At 44.5% G+C, this 14,424-nt stretch overlaps 2 pseudogenes; both read left to right on the plus strand.

Moving 5' to 3' along the window:
- Nucleotides 1–2,825: 2,825 nt before the first annotated feature.
- Nucleotides 2,826–7,288, plus strand: LOC122756666 (annotated as a pseudogene).
- A 1,385-nt stretch (nt 7,289–8,673) lies between these two features.
- LOC122756398 lies at nt 8,674–13,492 on the plus strand (annotated as a pseudogene).
- Nucleotides 13,493–14,424: the final 932 nt, after the last annotated feature.

Raw genomic sequence — 14,424 nt, forward strand, 5'->3', positions numbered from 1 at the left:
GCAAAAAGTAAGAAGTTCTTTTGAAAAGATCCAATTCGGTCCGAGTAAACTTCATATTGTGGACTCCAAACAGGTGATCCATACTCGAGGATCGGACGGACTAGAGAAATAAATAATGTTTTGGTCATGTAAGGATCATCAAATTCCTTTGACCACCGTTTTATAAAACAAAGCACACCCCTGGCCTTATTGACAATAGACGAAATATGGTCTGAAAATTTAAGTTTAGGGTCCAGAAGAACACCAAGATCATCAACATGTGTTATTCTGTCCAAAGAGCACCCACTTAAAGTGTAAGTTGCGTGCATTGAGTTGGCACGACAAAAGGTCATAACTTTACACTTAGAGCCATTTAAGTTTAATACGTTATCACGGCACCAGGTTTGAAAGCAATCTAGATCGGATTGTAAGTCCAAATGGCGAGAAATGTCCTTATATTGCAAGCATAATTTTACATCATCAGCGTACATTAGTACACGCGAATGATTTATTATTAAGGGAAGGTCGTTAATAAATAAGGTAAAAAGGAGCGGACCTAGGTGGCTCCCTTGTGGGACGCCGGTTGTGACTCGGAGAATACAAGAAAGAGAATTTTTAAAGAGGACCCGTTGCGTCCTGCCATTTAGATAACTTAGAATCCAATTTAGGAGATCAACAGGGAAACCTAAAATCAAGTTTTTTTATTAAAAGTAAATGATTAACAGAGTCGAATGCTTTACTGAAATCCGTATCTGTTTGAAGATTATTTTTGAAACCCTGTACTACGAAGGAGGTTAGCTCCAGAAGGTTAGTAGTTGTTGATCTGCGTTTCATGAACCCATGCTGACATGGTGAAATAATTGACCTACAAAGGTGCTGCAAATGAGGAGTGATAACGTTTTCAAAAAGCTTAGGGATAGCAGACAATTTGGAGATTCCTCTGTAATTGCTTGCATCCGATTTGCTACCTTTTTTATGGAGAGGGATCACAAAGGACTCCTTCCATATTTGGGGGAACTGAGTAGATTCCAGAGATAAATTAAACAGTTTTAGTAGAGGTTTGCACAAGGCTTCAGCACAGAATCTAAGCACACAGCCAGGAATTCCGTCGGGACCTGGCGAATAGACAGGCTTAACTCGCTGAAGATCATAAAGCAGTGAGCTTTCGTTTAAAGTGGGACAGAATATTAAATTTGACTTTGATACCGCGTAAGAGTAAGGTTGTTCGGAATGAGGTAACGTAGAATATGTGGTTTGAAAAAACTTGGCAAATAGATCGGCTATTGCCTGATCCGATGTTACCGAAGTATTTTCAAAAAATAGCAAGGAAGGGTAACTAGTTGTTTTGCGCTTAGTGTTAACGAAATTATAAAACTGTTTGGGATCCTGTGCGAACTGGAACTTACAGCGGTTTAAATAATTCTTATAACACTGAGCATTAAGCACGGTAAAATTTAACCGAGCACTTACATATTTAGAAAATATAGATTGAGAACCGGTATTTTTAAATTTTATATAAAGTCTGGACTTAACATTTCTTAGATGTGTCAACTCTTTATTAAACCAAGGAGGTTTGTTAGAGGTAGACGGATAGTACATCGGAACACAAGAGTTGAAGAATGATTTTATTGCATTATAAAAAATATCTATGGCATCGCCCATTATGTTGCAAGAATATAGATCAGACCAATTAAAGCCAGATATAAAAAGATTTAGCCTCTGAAAGATTGCCTTACGAAAACAATGAATTCGTTTGGTTGACTTTTCTGGCCTCTCTTTTATTACGGTACCTGTGTCGATTGTCACCTCGAAAGTTGGATGGTATGGATCTTCAGGTTGACTAAGAGGTGCTACTCTAGTCAGAAACACACTTTCAGGACTTGAAACAAAACATAGATCCAATAAACGACCAAGAGAAACGACGGCAATTTAACTAGTACGGATTACGAAATTGACTTATTAAAGAATTTGTTAAATTCCACCGCTGGATTTAGCAAAACAAAAATAAATTCGGAGCGCAGAAAAAAAACACGACCGTTCGCTTTGAAGCACTGGTTATGTATAACATACATATACCAAAGTTTAAATTGTTTCCCGTCGGCAAATCCAAACCACAAATAAAATGTATTCTAAGTGCCGACGCGGAAAAGGCGTTTTGTTTTCCATCAATTTTTTCCGTAAATTTCCAAATTAATTTCCGACCAATAAATTAAAAGCGGGTTTTTCTCTTTTTTTTTAACAAATAAATATTTCAATATTTATTAAATTAATTTTTAAATTTTCAAAAAAATTTAAAAAAAACTACAAGACAATAATTTTTTTTTTCATCCATAAATAAATAATACGACCGCCAAATATAAGTCGGTAACCCGACAAATATTTTTTCCTGTGTTGCTTGGATATTAATTTGTGTTTGTTTTAGAAGTACTTACAACGCGGAGAAAAGAATCCAATTCTACCATTCAATTTTCTCCGTTTCCAGTTGTAAACAAAAAAATAAAATTTTCTACGTTCTAATAAACATTTTTTTTCACCGTGTTCCACGTTCCAAGTGTTCCAATCGTAAATGAGGTGGACCTAATTAGCATAAATCACAGGTCATTTATACAATTCGCTGTTCACTCCGAGTCACCTGTCCAATTAGTCGAAACTACGGCGTTTTCACTTCATAAATTTTACACCACTTTCTCACTCATTACATCCTATACGGTCTTTTTCCGCTGCTTTATACCGTTCACGGCGGCAAGCTTAAATTTATTAAGTTCAGGCTAAGGAATCTGTCTCCATTTTCAAAAGTGTGACCGGGCTCCAAAACCGCTTCCCTTCCATTTCGCATTTTTTCGATTATGCCCATCGGGGACGATAAGAAGAAATTGTCCGCTGACAAACCCAGGTCTATTTTTTCACCACAAGGGCCCAAGAGTCCAAGTATCCCAAGCATTTCGGTGAAAACGCCTGCGCAGATTTCCGACGACTGTGCTACTCCATCCAAAACCGCAGTACAGCGCACAGCTAAAAATATGGCTGCTTCCGATCTAGCGCTAGCCAAATTCATTTCGGTTTCTGACCGCTTAAGCAAATTTGAGGCTCAGATTAACACTCCGGAATCTGCAGCTCCAACCGTCACGATGCTCAGCGTCCGTCGCGACCAAGTCTGAACCCTATGGGACAAGGTTGAAAAGGAATTCGACCTCTGCTCAGAGTGCCTTGTGTCAGCAGGCAAGCGGCAGCAGGCAACATGCCTATTCTCAGGGCTAAATACAGTTATTGATATTCAGTCTATGAAAGGTGTGTTGCCCAGCTCGTTGATAAAATCGAGCAGGGCACGTCTCAGTCTGGCTGTCAGTTGCCTCCATGCGATACAGAAGTTTTCGCAGGCGACTATTTTCGCTGTCCGACTTTCCGGGATCTTTTCACAGCCATTTATATCAATAATCCACGGCTGACTCCGGTTAAAAAGTTATTCCATTTTAATGCCAAAACAAGTGGCGACGCGCATGCCATCGTTTCGATTTCGCCTCTCACCAACGAGGGTTTCCGCTCTGCGTGGGAAAACCTAATAGAGCGTTTCGAAAATAAACGATTGTTGGTAAACAGTCAATTGAAAATACTGTTTAATGTGCAGTCGATACCACAGGAATCTGGGTTGGCCTTGAAAAGTACTGTTCAAGGTTGCTTGACTGCCTTAGAACTGTCAGGCATCAACACTGAGAACTGGGACTGCCTGCTGGTATATCTGTATTCATCCAAGCTCCCGAAGATAACTCTCTCCTTATGGGAGCAGTCGCTCCATAAGAAAGCCGACATCCCGACATGGGCAGAGCTGAACACCTTCCTCACAGAACGTCATCGAACCCTTGAGGCCATCGATGATGTGAGACCGTCCGTACCAAGTCATACGCACTCCAAAGCGATGAACTCAAGTGGGCCCTCTAGAAAACTAAATTCCTATGAGACGAAAGTGGCTCCAAAATCGAAAAGTTGCGACTTGTGTAACAAGGAAAACCATCCTGCCGTGTATGTCCGCGTTTTCTCCAAATGTCGGTTGACGACCGGTCAGCCTACATTAAACGGAAGCAGTAATGCTTAAACTGCTTTGCAAAGGGACATCAGCTTCGTGAGTACAAAAGCACGCACAATTGTTTTACTTGCCGTGGCCGGCATCACACGTTGTTGCACCGAAACAACCCATTTTCCAGCAATTCAAGTCCTCCTGCAAGGCAAATTTCTGCTAATCAAGCCAATTTCCTTCCTAATGAGCAAGCCGGTGTTCAAAATTATTTCGCCACGTGTTCAAGAGCAATCCTTCTTAGCACTGCCGTAATCAATATTTCCCATCTTGGCACTAACTTTAAGGCACGCGCCCTGATCGACTCCGGATCAGAGGCAACATTCATAACCGAGCGACTGTTCAATCTAATTAGATTGCCATTCCAGGTGGTTCAAGCCCAAGTCTCAGGCTTAAACCAAACAGTAGCTGCTCAGTCCAAGAAGCTCTGCAGTTTCACCATCCGAATTCCGACTAGGCCCGCGTTGCAGTTGGAGACGACGGCCTATGTCCTCCCTCAACTAGTCGGAAATCTGCCCTCCTACCCGATTCCGCAAAATTTCCTTCGGGATCTTCCCGATTTTCCACTGGCGGATCCAAAATTCCATGAGAGCGCACAAAAAGATGTCCTTATCGGAGCCGACATTCTGCCTTCGATGCTTCTGAGTGGAGCAAAAACCAACATCTGTGGCTCTCTCTTGGGGCAAGAGACCATTTTCGGCTGGGTACTAACTGGGCCAGTGTCAGCCTCAGCCCAAAGCAGAATTTCTTATTTTCGACACAGATCTCCCACGCGAACGATAATTCACTGGACAAACTACTCACAAAATTTTGGGAGGTGGAGAATATACCAACAGAGCTGGTAAAAAAATCCGATTCCATGTGCGAGAAGAATTTCCTTCAAACGACCACGAGAAACGAGTGCGGCAAATATGTCGTTCCTCTGCCTTTTCGCGACCCAGAACATATCGGTTCCGGGCTAGGGCATTCTAGGTCTTTCGCGTTGGCTCAGTTCTTAGGAAATGAGCAGCGTCTAAAAAGAGATGAGGCCTTGAAAGCGAGATACGATTCGGTGATCCAGGAATATCTCGACTTAAAGCACATGCGACAAGTTCTTCCTACACATGATTGCAACGCCTATTATATTATAACTACTAAACTCCGTGTAGTATTTAATGCCTCCAGCCCTTCATCGAATGGTACCAGTTTAAATGATATCCTTTATGCTGGCCCTGTCTTACAGTCCGACTTGACCATTCAAATTCTGAAGTGGCGCTATTTCCGATACGTGTTCAGCGCCGATATCGAAAAAATGTATCGGTAGATCTGGGTAGATCCGAAACACACTCCATTCCAGCGAATACTTTTCCGTAACAATAGAGGGGAAATCAGAGATTTCGAATTGAAAACAGTAACCTTTGGAGTCAATTGCGCGACTTTCCTGACCATCCGAGTACTGCAGCAGCTAGCAGCTGACGTAGAACTCAGCCATCCAAAAGCTAGCAATGTCATTCGAAATTTCATGTATGTGGATGATGTTCTAGCCGGAGCGGACTCCACGGAAGAAGCTCAGCTCATGGTGCAAGAGCTCCGAGACGCTCTGAATTCCGCCGGATTTCCATTGAGGAAATGGACCTCCAACCAAAAGGAAGTTTTAGCGGCCATTCAGAGCAACCATCTTTTAAATACTGATTTTCTCGAGATCGATGCAGAAAGCACTGCCAAAACCCTCGGTATTCGCTGGAAGGCAACCTCTGACGAATTCTTCTTCGTCCCGCCAGAGTTGGCTATTGAAACGTCCTTTACAAAACGCCAAGTCCTGTCCCAAATTGTTCGACCCTGCAGGCTGGTTAGCGCCGTTTATCGTTCGAGCTAAAATTTTCATGCAGGAGATTTGGCTGCAGGAGCTTGGGTGGGACAAAAACATTCCAAATGAGCTGTTTCAGCGATGGCTTAATTTTCTCCAAAGTTATTCGGTTTTAGAGCAGATACGCATTCCACGCTGGCTATCGTTTCATCCAGATTTCAAGGTCGAGCATCATGGCTTTGCATCGCAAAAGGCTTATGGGGCGGCAATATATGTCCGCGTAGAAGTGGGCAGCACCATTATGGTGCAACTCCTAACCGCGAAAACCCGGGTAGCACCAGTCAAAACGGTTTCGCTCCCAAGACTGGAGCTGTGCGGAGCGTTATTGCTTTCCATCAGCCATCATTCCGCAGATGCCTACGATTAACTCCGAACTTTACTGTTGGACGGACTCCACGATAGTGCTTGCATGGTTAAGCAAGTCAGCGTGCCAGTGGACCACATTTGTAGCCAATAGGGTGACGAAGATCGCCCAGGCCACAAAGACAGAGAATTGGTCTCATGTTCAATCTGACCATAATCCAGCAGACCTGGCAAGTAGAGGAGTTTCCCTCCAAGATCTAGCCGATAGCCAGTTATGGTGGCACGGACCGACTTGGTTGCAAAATCCACGCAACCAATGGCCAACTCAGGTCGACAACGCTCCGGTGACCGACCTGGAGGAGCGTGCTCTAAAAGTCCATCTCGCAAAAGTTCCTTCTGAAGAGTTGTTGGCACGTTTCTCCAAGCTTGAGAAAGCTCTACGGGTCCTTGCTTATGTTCATCACTTTATTCAGCGGTGCAAGAAGCAGACATCTCCATCTAATGTGCTTTTGCTGGACACTGAAATCGCCGCCGCCGATCGGTTCCTAATTTCGAACACTCAGCGCAGAGAATTCCCTGTTGAATATCACTGCCTAAGTGAAAAGCGTCCAGTGCCAAGTTCAAGTGCCATCCTAAGCATGAACCCGTTTCTAGATCCGCAAAGACTGATCAGGGCGTGCGGCCGTGTGGCGGCTTCCGAAAGCCTTCAATACAATGAACGGCATCCAGTGATTCTTCCGTAAAAGTGCCTGCTTTCTCGCCACTTTGTGAATTTCACTCATCGCATAACTCTCCATGGTGGGAACCAGTTAATGGTGCGCCTCATCCGGTCGAAATACTGGATTCCGAGAATTAAGAACCTGATGAAAGCAGTAGTAAATTCGTGCAAAGTATGTGTGATCCACAAAAAGCGGTTGCAAAGCCAACTGATGGGTGTCCTGCCCAAAGAAAGAGCATCGTTCTCCCGACCATTCACGTATACTGGCATGGATTACGCCGGTCCGTTTGATATAAAGAACTATACGGGAAGAGCATGTCTTATTACAAAGGGGTATGTGTTAGTTTTTGTTTGTTTCTCCACCAAGGCCAAGCACTTACATATTTAGAAAATATAGATTGAGAACCGGTATTTTTAAATTTTATATAAAGTCTGGACTTAACATTTCTTAGATGTGTCAACTCTTTATTAAACCAAGGAGGTTTGTTAGAGGTAGACGGATAGTACATCGGAACACAAGAGTTGAAGAATGATTTTATTGCATTATAAAAAATATCTATGGCATCGCCCATTATGTTGCAAGAATATAGATCAGACCAATTAAAGCCAGATATAAAAAGATTTAGCCTCTGAAAGATTGCCTTACGAAAACAATGAATTCGTTTGGTTGACTTTTCTGGCCTCTCTTTTATTACGGTACCTGTGTCGATTGTCACCTCGAAAGTTGGATGGTATGGATCTTCAGGTTGACTAAGAGGTGCTACTCTAGTCAGAAACACACTTTCAGGACTTGAAACAAAACATAGATCCAATAAACGACCAAGAGAAACGACGGCAATTTAACTAGTACGGATTACGAAATTGACTTATTAAAGAATTTGTTAAATTCCACCGCTGGATTTAGCAAAACAAAAATAAATTCGGAGCGCAGAAAAAAAACACGACCGTTCGCTTTGAAGCACTGGTTATGTATAACATACATATACCAAAGTTTAAATTGTTTCCCGTCGGCAAATCCAAACCACAAATAAAATGTATTCTAAGTGCCGACGCGGAAAAGGCGTTTTGTTTTCCATCAATTTTTTCCGTAAATTTCCAAATTAATTTCCGACCAATAAATTAAAAGCGGGTTTTTCTCTTTTTTTTTAACAAATAAATATTTCAATATTTATTAAATTAATTTTTAAATTTTCAAAAAAAATTTAAAAAAAAACTACAAGACAATAATTTTTTTTTTCATCCATAAATAAATAATACGACCGCCAAATATAAGTCGGTAACCCGACAAATATTTTTTCCTGTGTTGCTTGGATATTAATTTGTGTTTGTTTTAGAAGTACTTACAACGCGGAGAAAAGAATCCAATTCTACCATTCAATTTTCTCCGTTTCCAGTTGTAAACAAAAAAATAAAATTTTCTACGTTCTAATAAACATTTTTTTTCACCGTGTTCCACGTTCCAAGTGTTCCAATCGTAAATGAGGTGGACCTAATTAGCATAAATCACAGGTCATTTATACAATTCGCTGTTCACTCCGAGTCACCTGTCCAATTAGTCGAAACTACGGCGTTTTCACTTCATAAATTTTACACCACTTTCTCACTCATTACATCCTATACGGTCTTTTTCCGCTGCTTTATACCGTTCACGGCGGCAAGCTTAAATTTATTAAGTTCAGGCTAAGGAATCTGTCTCCATTTTCAAAAGTGTGACCGGGCTCCAAAACCGCTTCCCTTCCATTTCGCATTTTTTCGATTATGCCCATCGGGGACGATAAGAAGAAATTGTCCGCTGACAAACCCAGGTCTATTTTTTCACCACAAGGGCCCAAGAGTCCAAGTATCCCAAGCATTTCGGTGAAAACGCCTGCGCAGATTTCCGACGACTGTGCTACTCCATCCAAAACCGCAGTACAGCGCACAGCTAAAAATATGGCTGCTTCCGATCTAGCGCTAGCCAAATTCATTTCGGTTTCTGACCGCTTAAGCAAATTTGAGGCTCAGATTAACACTCCGGAATCTGCAGCTCCAACCGTCACGATGCTCAGCGTCCGTCGCGACCAAGTCTGAACCCTATGGGACAAGGTTGAAAAGGAATTCGACCTCTGCTCAGAGTGCCTTGTGTCAGCAGGCAAGCGGCAGCAGGCAACATGCCTATTCTCAGGGCTAAATACAGTTATTGATATTCAGTCTATGAAAGGTGTGTTGCCCAGCTCGTTGATAAAATCGAGCAGGGCACGTCTCAGTCTGGCTGTCAGTTGCCTCCATGCGATACAGAAGTTTTCGCAGGCGACTATTTTCGCTGTCCGACTTTCCGGGATCTTTTCACAGCCATTTATATCAATAATCCACGGCTGACTCCGGTTAAAAAGTTATTCCATTTTAATGCCAAAACAAGTGGCGACGCGCATGCCATCGTTTCGATTTCGCCTCTCACCAACGAGGGTTTCCGCTCTGCGTGGGAAAACCTAATAGAGCGTTTCGAAAATAAACGATTGTTGGTAAACAGTCAATTGAAAATACTGTTTAATGTGCAGTCGATACCACAGGAATCTGGGTTGGCCTTGAAAAGTACTGTTCAAGGTTGCTTGACTGCCTTAGAACTGTCAGGCATCAACACTGAGAACTGGGACTGCCTGCTGGTATATCTGTATTCATCCAAGCTCCCGAAGATAACTCTCTCCTTATGGGAGCAGTCGCTCCATAAGAAAGCCGACATCCCGACATGGGCAGAGCTGAACACCTTCCTCACAGAACGTCATCGAACCCTTGAGGCCATCGATGATGTGAGACCGTCCGTACCAAGTCATACGCACTCCAAAGCGATGAACTCAAGTGGGCCCTCTAGAAAACTAAATTCCTATGAGACGAAAGTGGCTCCAAAATCGAAAAGTTGCGACTTGTGTAACAAGGAAAACCATCCTGCCGTGTATGTCCGCGTTTTCTCCAAATGTCGGTTGACGACCGGTCAGCCTACATTAAACGGAAGCAGTAATGCTTAAACTGCTTTGCAAAGGGACATCAGCTTCGTGAGTACAAAAGCACGCACAATTGTTTTACTTGCCGTGGCCGGCATCACACGTTGTTGCACCGAAACAACCCATTTTCCAGCAATTCAAGTCCTCCTGCAAGGCAAATTTCTGCTAATCAAGCCAATTTCCTTCCTAATGAGCAAGCCGGTGTTCAAAATTATTTCGCCACGTGTTCAAGAGCAATCCTTCTTAGCACTGCCGTAATCAATATTTCCCATCTTGGCACTAACTTTAAGGCACGCGCCCTGATCGACTCCGGATCAGAGGCAACATTCATAACCGAGCGACTGTTCAATCTAATTAGATTGCCATTCCAGGTGGTTCAAGCCCAAGTCTCAGGCTTAAACCAAACAGTAGCTGCTCAGTCCAAGAAGCTCTGCAGTTTCACCATCCGAATTCCGACTAGGCCCGCGTTGCAGTTGGAGACGACGGCCTATGTCCTCCCTCAACTAGTCGGAAATCTGCCCTCCTACCCGATTCCGCAAAATTTCCTTCGGGATCTTCCCGATTTTCCACTGGCGGATCCAAAATTCCATGAGAGCGCACAAAAAGATGTCCTTATCGGAGCCGACATTCTGCCTTCGATGCTTCTGAGTGGAGCAAAAACCAACATCTGTGGCTCTCTCTTGGGGCAAGAGACCATTTTCGGCTGGGTACTAACTGGGCCAGTGTCAGCCTCAGCCCAAAGCAGAATTTCTTATTTTCGACACAGATCTCCCACGCGAACGATAATTCACTGGACAAACTACTCACAAAATTTTGGGAGGTGGAGAATATACCAACAGAGCTGGTAAAAAAATCCGATTCCATGTGCGAGAAGAATTTCCTTCAAACGACCACGAGAAACGAGTGCGGCAAATATGTCGTTCCTCTGCCTTTTCGCGACCCAGAACATATCGGTTCCGGGCTAGGGCATTCTAGGTCTTTCGCGTTGGCTCAGTTCTTAGGAAATGAGCAGCGTCTAAAAAGAGATGAGGCCTTGAAAGCGAGATACGATTCGGTGATCCAGGAATATCTCGACTTAAAGCACATGCGACAAGTTCTTCCTACACATGATTGCAACGCCTATTATATTATAACTACTAAACTCCGTGTAGTATTTAATGCCTCCAGCCCTTCATCGAATGGTACCAGTTTAAATGATATCCTTTATGCTGGCCCTGTCTTACAGTCCGACTTGACCATTCAAATTCTGAAGTGGCGCTATTTCCGATACGTGTTCAGCGCCGATATCGAAAAAATGTATCGGTAGATCTGGGTAGATCCGAAACACACTCCATTCCAGCGAATACTTTTCCGTAACAATAGAGGGGAAATCAGAGATTTCGAATTGAAAACAGTAACCTTTGGAGTCAATTGCGCGACTTTCCTGACCATCCGAGTACTGCAGCAGCTAGCAGCTGACGTAGAACTCAGCCATCCAAAAGCTAGCAATGTCATTCGAAATTTCATGTATGTGGATGATGTTCTAGCCGGAGCGGACTCCACGGAAGAAGCTCAGCTCATGGTGCAAGAGCTCCGAGACGCTCTGAATTCCGCCGGATTTCCATTGAGGAAATGGACCTCCAACCAAAAGGAAGTTTTAGCGGCCATTCAGAGCAACCATCTTTTAAATACTGATTTTCTCGAGATCGATGCAGAAAGCACTGCCAAAACCCTCGGTATTCGCTGGAAGGCAACCTCTGACGAATTCTTCTTCGTCCCGCCAGAGTTGGCTATTGAAACGTCCTTTACAAAACGCCAAGTCCTGTCCCAAATTGTTCGACCCTGCAGGCTGGTTAGCGCCGTTTATCGTTCGAGCTAAAATTTTCATGCAGGAGATTTGGCTGCAGGAGCTTGGGTGGGACAAAAACATTCCAAATGAGCTGTTTCAGCGATGGCTTAATTTTCTCCAAAGTTATTCGGTTTTAGAGCAGATACGCATTCCACGCTGGCTATCGTTTCATCCAGATTTCAAGGTCGAGCATCATGGCTTTGCATCGCAAAAGGCTTATGGGGCGGCAATATATGTCCGCGTAGAAGTGGGCAGCACCATTATGGTGCAACTCCTAACCGCGAAAACCCGGGTAGCACCAGTCAAAACGGTTTCGCTCCCAAGACTGGAGCTGTGCGGAGCGTTATTGCTTTCCATCAGCCATCATTCCGCAGATGCCTACGATTAACTCCGAACTTTACTGTTGGACGGACTCCACGATAGTGCTTGCATGGTTAAGCAAGTCAGCGTGCCAGTGGACCACATTTGTAGCCAATAGGGTGACGAAGATCGCCCAGGCCACAAAGACAGAGAATTGGTCTCATGTTCAATCTGACCATAATCCAGCAGACCTGGCAAGTAGAGGAGTTTCCCTCCAAGATCTAGCCGATAGCCAGTTATGGTGGCACGGACCGACTTGGTTGCAAAATCCACGCAACCAATGGCCAACTCAGGTCGACAACGCTCCGGTGACCGACCTGGAGGAGCGTGCTCTAAAAGTCCATCTCGCAAAAGTTCCTTCTGAAGAGTTGTTGGCACGTTTCTCCAAGCTTGAGAAAGCTCTACGGGTCCTTGCTTATGTTCATCACTTTATCCAGCGGTGCAAGAAGCAGACATCTCCATCTAATGTGCTTTTGCTGGACACTGAAATCGCCGCCGCCGATCGGTTCCTAATTTCGAACACTCAGCGCAGAGAATTCCCTGTTGAATATCACTGCCTAAGTGAAAAGCGTCCAGTGCCAAGTTCAAGTGCCATCCTAAGCATGAACCCGTTTCTAGATCCGCAAAGACTGATCAGGGCGTGCGGCCGTGTGGCGGCTTCCGAAAGCCTTCAATACAATGAACGGCATCCAGTGATTCTTCCGTAAAAGTGCCTGCTTTCTCGCCACTTTGTGAATTTCACTCATCGCATAACTCTCCATGGTGGGAACCAGTTAATGGTGCGCCTCATCCGGTCGAAATACTGGATTCCGAGAATTAAGAACCTGATGAAAGCAGTAGTAAATTCGTGCAAAGTATGTGTGATCCACAAAAAGCGGTTGCAAAGCCAACTGATGGGTGTCCTGCCCAAAGAAAGAGCATCGTTCTCCCGACCATTCACGTATACTGGCATGGATTACGCCGGTCCGTTTGATATAAAGAACTATACGGGAAGAGCATGTCTTATTACAAAGGGGTATGTGTTAGTTTTTGTTTGTTTCTCCACCAAGGCCATCCATTTAGAGCCTACATCTGACTTAACGACCGAAAAGTTTCTTGCCGCTTTCGCTCGTTTTGAGTACAGAAGGGGTTGTCCACGTCAAGTCCAGTCAGACAATGGTAAAACCTTTGTTGGCGCTGCCATCCTGCTTTCCCGCGATTTCCTTCAAGCCGTAAAAGAGTCGGTGACGAATGCCTATATTCATCAAGAGATGCAATGGCAATTTATTCCTCCGGGGGCACCCCATATGGGAGGCCTTTGGGAAGCAGGCGTAAAAAGTTTTAAGACGCTATTTTACAAATGCACTGCCACACGAAAATACACGTTCGAAGAGCTCTCCACGCTCTTGGCAAAAATAGAAACGTGCCCTAACTCCAGGCCGCTCTCTCCTATGTCTGAGGATCCGACAGATTTGCTGGCTCTGACGCCAGGTCATTTCCTTGTCGGGGACCCCTTATGTCCACGGTGGAACCCGAAGTAAAGGGAGAAACGAAATCCATTCTTAATCGGTGGCAGCATTTGAAAGCTCTCCATCAGCAGATCCGTGTGCGATGGAAAGAAGAGTACCTCAAAGAACTCCACAAGCGCACTAAATGGCAGGCCCCGTCCAAAAATCTCCGCATCGATGACATGGATGTCATCAAGGACGACAACTTACCCTCTAATGAGTGGCGGCTCGGCAGAATTCAGTCTGTTTTCCCAGTACTGTTATCCGTACTGCACGTGGAGTTGTAAAACGTCCAGTGGCAAAAGTGGTGCTTTTTGGCGTCAGCCTTTACGCTTCCGATGACCAATGTTGGCGACGAGAAGGTTTGCACGACGACGATTCGCTCCAGGGTCGACGCGAACACTAAGCTGGAGGTCGTGCTCAAGATCGAGCCCAGTGTGCGGATCCGCACACCTGTCCGGGCATTGAGCGACACAGTGGTGTCCAAGTTCCGGGACATCATGCTGGCTGATGACCAGTTCCATCGGCCTGCTACCGTCTCCATGGTCTTAGGAGCAGATATTTATCCAAAGGTTATCCAATCCGGATTCCTGACCTTCGACGAGGGAATGCCGGTCGCTCAGAAAACGGTTTTTGGGTGGATCGTGTCCGGTGCCTGCAGCCTGCCATAGGATGGCTATGTTGCAACCCCAGTGATTGCAAGGGGGACGGAATGTCCAAGTTATGGGGCTTGGACTGTCACCCGCTCTCCGCTCCCTCTTACGCTCTCCCGCTCTTCACCACAGAGTCCCCAAGGAGTCTCCGCTGCGATTGGGAATACCTAACTAATTAGAATAAGCACCAGTGTAAAAACTAA

This window comes from Drosophila santomea, chromosome 2L (genome assembly GCF_016746245.2).
Source record: "Drosophila santomea strain STO CAGO 1482 chromosome 2L, Prin_Dsan_1.1, whole genome shotgun sequence".
NCBI classification, from domain to species: domain Eukaryota; kingdom Metazoa; phylum Arthropoda; class Insecta; order Diptera; family Drosophilidae; genus Drosophila; species Drosophila santomea.